This window comes from Sphaerodactylus townsendi, linkage group LG03 (genome assembly GCF_021028975.2).
Source record: "Sphaerodactylus townsendi isolate TG3544 linkage group LG03, MPM_Stown_v2.3, whole genome shotgun sequence".
Classification (NCBI taxonomy): domain Eukaryota; kingdom Metazoa; phylum Chordata; class Lepidosauria; order Squamata; family Sphaerodactylidae; genus Sphaerodactylus; species Sphaerodactylus townsendi.
Genome location: NC_059427.1, coordinates 35,371,258 through 35,377,257, shown reverse-complemented (window position 1 = coordinate 35,377,257; position 6,000 = coordinate 35,371,258). Strand labels below are relative to the sequence as shown.

Sequence of the window (6,000 nt, the reverse complement as noted above, 5' to 3'; positions counted from 1 at the left end):
AAACCCCCATTAAAAACTTAAGCAGCACATCAAATCCTAAAACAACCTGTTAAGACCCATAATACACAGAATACTGGCGCTTGGGCCTAAAGCTGGGAGGGGAACGACGTCCAAGATGGCAAGGATATGCCGTATCAGGATGGTAACAGATGGAGGGGGCTCATAATGGGGCAGCCAATCCGTGGCCGGCCTCACCGAAGGCCCGGTGGAACAGCTCGGTTTTACAGCCCTTTTTAAGGACTTAGTTGGGGTATGATCCTCAGAGGAGCTAGTAGCAGCAATCTTGCTTCATGACTGGAGTACCGGCTACAAGTCAAGCGCTTCTCCATGCAAGGTATCCTTGCAGTTCTACCATTGTATTGATTTGTAGGAAAGTCTATTGGAAGTTTTGGTTTGATATCCAGCTCCACATGTTAAGGAAACCTAGGGTAGAAAGGTTGACAATTTGTAGGAAAATCTATTGGATTTGTAGGAAAGTCTATTGGAGCTTCTGATTTGATACCCAGCTCCATACGGTAAAGGGAATCTAGGGCAGAAAGGTTGACAATTTGCTGTTCTCAAGAAAGTACTTCTGCTGAGGCCTCTGGATGTGGAGTTTGCACTGGGGTGAGGAACTTTGGCAGCTTCAGGGATCTCCTGAGATACCAAGTTTTTTAAAATCAGATATGGTTCCTGATCTTCTTGTTCTTTCTCATATGGGGAATTCCAAGGTCCATGCTTGTAGGGGTCCTGGCGGGAAGAGATAACATTGGCCTAGGCCATTTAAATATTATTAATATTTCCATCCTTATATTTTAGGACTGAGGTCTGCATTTTCACTCTATCGCTACATATGATTAGACTGGATCCATCAACAGATTATGAGATACTCATGCTGGAATAGTTAATGTATTAGTAGTAGGCATGATATACAAGAAGTGGCTAACAGAATGTCTGAAGTTGGTTGGCTTGTATAAAGTTTTGACTTTTAGCGGCCTGGGACCCTCGTACCTCCGGGACCGCATTACCCCATATGTCCCAGCTCGACCTCTGCATTCGGCAGAGGCCAACTTACTGGAGATCCCTGGCCCCTCAATGATGTGGCTGGCCTCCACTCGAGGCAGGGCATTTACGGCTCTGGCCCCTGCCTGGTGGAACGCTCTCCCTCCAGCTTCCCGGGCCCTGCGGGACCTTGGTGATTTCCGCAGGGCCTGTAAGACTGAGTTGTTCCACCGGGCCTTTGGAGAAACCAGCCGCTGAGTTGTGCCCCCCCCCCCAGTTTATGGGTCCTCAATATCATCAGGACCCATTATTGAGATCTACAGGTCCTAATACCATCAGGACCCACAGCCTCTCCCTCCTCCTTCTAGGATGATTACGTTTAGGTGGGATGCCATCTTAGGACACAACTGCTGTTTTTATTATATTTATGGAAGTCTGATTATGATGATTTTATATACGGTTTTTATGTTGTACGCCGTCCAGAGCCCTTCGGGGATGGGGCGGTATATTAAATAAATAAATAAATAAATAAAAATAAAGACAAACTTTTGGCTGTAAAATCTAGCAAAACAATGATGAGTTACAGAATAATTATGGGTATTCTCAAAACCTGATGCATAGCTTTCTTGATAGCCTTCTGAATGTGAAAACTTGAAGAGCTTCTTTTTGATCTGTCAACTAATATATGTCAACGACAGCCCTAAGAGACTTCTGAAGTGCCCTACTCATTCCCTGTAGTTTTTTTTAACAGACATGATAACATGAATATCCATAGTGTTCCTTGTTTTCCCACCCATATTTCCAGTTTTAGTAGAAAGTATCTTGGAACAGTTAATCTTTTGGAGCTTTTGTGTAATTCAGTGTTTGTGTGTGTGTAAGTGTCAGTCCCATGTGCAAAGATTATCGTGATCTGTGGATGGTGGAAGAATAGATGGTTTGGACTGCAGGGCTTTGAAGTGTGTCTTTGTCATCTTTAATTACACAGTTGTCTTGGGAAAGGGAGAAAAGAGGGAGTGCTGGTCTTAATAAAACAGCCATTTCATTCGTCGTTGTGTGTGTTGTTTTAGCATGTAGCAACAATGCCTGATTTTGCTTCAAGCAATGAAAGAGAGAGCAATATAAGGGAACAAAGAGACCAACAATGGAATAAGTCAATTTTAGATATACATAAGCGGGGACCAGTGAGAAACTTGCAGGGAAACTCCCCAATTTCCCCTTTGGCTTTTGACAACCTCATAAGAACAGAAGAACATAAGGAGCCTGCTGGATCAGACCAGAGTCCATCTAGTCCAGCACTCTGCTACTTGCAGTGGTCCACCAGATGCCTTTGGGAGCTCACGTACAGCATGTGAAAGCAATGGCCTTCTGCTGCTGCTCCTGAGCACCTGGTCTGCTAAGGCATTTGCAATGTCAGATCAAGGAGGATCAAGATTGTTCCTCCCTTTCCAGCCACCTTTCTCCACTCTTGCTCCTGCTGCCTCTCCTTCCTCCCATCTTTCCTTATTTACTCCTCCCTCTTCTTACTTCACACTGGTTCTTGCCTCCCATATCTGCTTCTTTCCAATGACTCCACTCTCTGCCACTCCCTTCTCCTCAGCATCATGAAGGGAGGAGCTGGGTACTATCACTTTCTCCATCCTGCTCAGCAGTGCCCATTGATTTGGGTTATGAAAAAGGAATAAAATCCTCGAATTTCAATTGAAGTAATTTTGTAATTTAATTGGAAGTAATTTTTATTATTATTGACTGCATATGTTGAAATATTGTCTGCAGTATGTTGGAAGGCAACCTAAATCGGCTTTGTCAGGGGAGGGGAGACATAAATGGAATAAAATAAAGATAAATAAAATAAATTTTAAAGTTTGGGGATTTTTCTACAAGCCTGGGGGTTCCCTGGGCTTGCGGAAATCTATCCTTTTTTGTATTGTGAATGGTATCAAGTTCAACTTAAATATAAACATAGGCTGTTTCCACACGGGCAAAATACAGTGACCCTGGGATGCTAAAAACAGCGTCCCTGGGGAAGGGTTTGCACAGCCACCGCCGCCGCATTGCAGCGGCGGCGGCCACGCAACCCCCAAGCGGTGTGAAGCTGCTGTTTCTGAACATTGCTCCCTGGGCGAGGTTTTTCAGAAACAGCAGCTTCAAAACGCTGCCATGCGAATGGCAGTGGCTGGAAGGCACCACCCCCCTTTCCCGAACGCCTTCCCTTCCCTCCGACCTTCCGGTGCGTCGCCCAGGCCTGGGGACATGCCCCCCTGCCCTGCAACTCCAGAGCTGTTGCACAGGGCAGGGGGGGTGTTCCCTGGCCTGGGCGGCAACGCTGTCGGAGGAAGACTCAAAGGCATTCGAGCGACTTAAGCCACCAGACCATTCATTACCGAGAAAACGGTCCCGGGGGGGGGGTGCGTTGGCGTCATGTATGTCGATGCACCCCCCCGATCGTGGCCATACGGAAACGGCCTAACAATGACAGGAACTTCATTAAGACTTATGTTTATGTTATATAACAATATGCAAAGAACTGCTGCAAAAATACAATAAAGTCATTGCTGAAAATACTGTACTCCCAACTTAAGTTAAAAGGAGGTTTGGGAATTCATCTTCCACTTCCTGGACCATCTTTGTTGTAGAATGGTAGGCACTATGACCCAAGCGGAGCATTCTAGAAGATGGTCCAGGAAATGGCAGTTTAATTCATAAATCTCCTTTTAACTTCAGTTGGGACAGAGTATAGCTCATAATTAAATTTCTAATACCATGGCTACCTGGCATCTGGGATTTGTTGAGCCCTGTGCTACAGTAACACCACAAAACTATACTGTGCTCATTTCTGGTAGTAGAATAGGCCAGCAGTAGATCTATTAGTTTCAGACCTAAACATTTACAAACTTTTCTTCTTGGAGTGAAAGAAAAGCTGCTGCTTCATGAAGTTCATTTCTCGCACCTGCTCCAAACTCCAATTACTTCTCTAATAAAATATAAGAACATCTTTTCAGAAGATCATTACTTGAATAATTCTTTTTACGCAATCTCTGTGGCTTAATGTATACTATAAATTCTGAAAAATGACCCATATCATGGATTTCATTTCCATACTTTGTATTTCTCATTCCTCAATTAGCCCTTTGGCAAGTTGCAGAGCTTGTGTACAGTGTGAAATATGAGTGTTATCTGAGATGCTGTCTTCATTTAAACTAGTGATATTGGTACAATCCTGGCCCTATTAGAATGGATGGCAAAAGCTTTTATCGAATAATTGCACTATTTCTGTGCATCTTGGTGCATTATTCTCTATTAATAAGTGTCAGTACTAGCACCATCGCTGGTGCAAGGTAGATCTTGCTCCTCATTTTGACAGCATAGCCGTTAAAAAAATGGACGATTGCTGGTGGCTGAGTTCTTATTTTTGATGATTCATCGTTCAGATTTTAATGCTTGATATAAATAACATTTCTACAAGGCTACTTGTACACAGGGGTCACAAAACATCAGTCTTCCTAATAATGAATTAGACCCATTGGTCTATAATGATCAGTATTGTCTACTCTGACTGGCAGTCGCTCTCCAGGGTTTCAAGTCGAGGTCTTCTATATTACTGGCTATGTCTTCTCTGGAGACAGATGTAGTTCTCCAGGAAATGTTACATACAAGGATAAACAGGGACTGCTAAAAAAAAGATACTGAAAATTCACAAATGTGTATGATAGAATAAGGAGATATTAATCTTGGCCTCCCTCTCTCTTACCTTTCATAAACTACCATGTAATATGTAGCCACTTTGTTACCAAAATCAAGTTACATATACACCAGGTTAATGCTGGCCCAAGTAATATCATACATAGGTAAGGATGTCAAAATGAGGCTGAACATAGGAGCTTTAAGAACATAAGAAAAGCCCTGGAGTATCAGACCAAGGATCCACCTGGGCTGATAGCTTGCTTCCAAAAATGAACTTTTTGGGAACTTCTGCTCCCTCTCCCAAATACTAGGAACTGGGGGCCCTTTAATTCATTAGCTTTATCAGAAGAGAGACAGCAGAAAGTATCTCAAACAATATATAATTAACTCTGTGGAATTCTTTGATACAGATGTCGTAATGGGCACTAGTTTAGGTGGCTTGGGATTAGACACATTCATGGAGAATAGTCTCATCCATGACTGTTAGTCATGATGGCTAAATGCCTTGAGGCAGTACAACTTTGAATGCCATTTGCTGGAAGGCAACATCAAAGGGAGGTTGGACCTCAGTGTCCTACTGTCTTCCAGTGAATCCAGTTGGCAGCTGTGGGAAACCACATGCTGGACTAGGTGGACTAAGCCAGGAGAGCTCTCCTTATTATGAATGGCCTGTCGAATGCCTCCTGAAATCTATTGAAGACAATAGCAGTCTCCTATTTGCCACAAGAATATTATATTCAGAGGGAGACCACCCCTTATTGTGGAGTGCCTGATGAGCTGTCATGGCAAGCATCCACTGAAAACTCTCTCCTGCAAGAATATCTAACCCCCTTTCAAACCATCTAGGGCAGCCATTCTCAACCAGGGTTCCGTGGTACCTGGGGTACCGTGAGCAAGTCCCAGGGGTACCGCCTGTGGTAACACCACCGGTGCCAACAAGGACATGGAGCTGGCCCATGGGGCAGGGCCTGCCGCAAGGTCAGCAGCCGCCACCCCCGTGCTTCCCTTCACCCTGGGAGGAGAAGGTGGGGGGGTGGCAAGCAGGAGCAATGGGAGGGGAAGGTGGTGGTGGTGGCAGGGGTACCGTGAGATATGAAGAGTGAGGTCAAGGGTACCCTGACCTCGAAAAGGTTGGGAAACACTGATCTAGGGACTAGCGGCCATCACTACATCTCTCAGCATCAAAGTCCTCAAGCTAATTATGTGTCCTTTCTTTTGGTTGTCCCACACCTTCAGCCAATCAGACTCATTGGGTGACACTGTGTTCTAGCATTCTAAGAGAGGGTGAAAAACTGCCAAACACATAACTTTAGTTTCTTTATGGAGTTGCTGCTTTGG

The 6,000-nt window shown here is 44.5% G+C and overlaps 1 pseudogene; it reads right to left on the bottom strand.

The window, feature by feature from the left end:
- Positions 1–2,463: 2,463 nt before the first annotated feature.
- Positions 2,464–6,000, bottom strand: part of LOC125429433 — a 29,300-nt pseudogene continuing 25,763 nt past the window's right edge.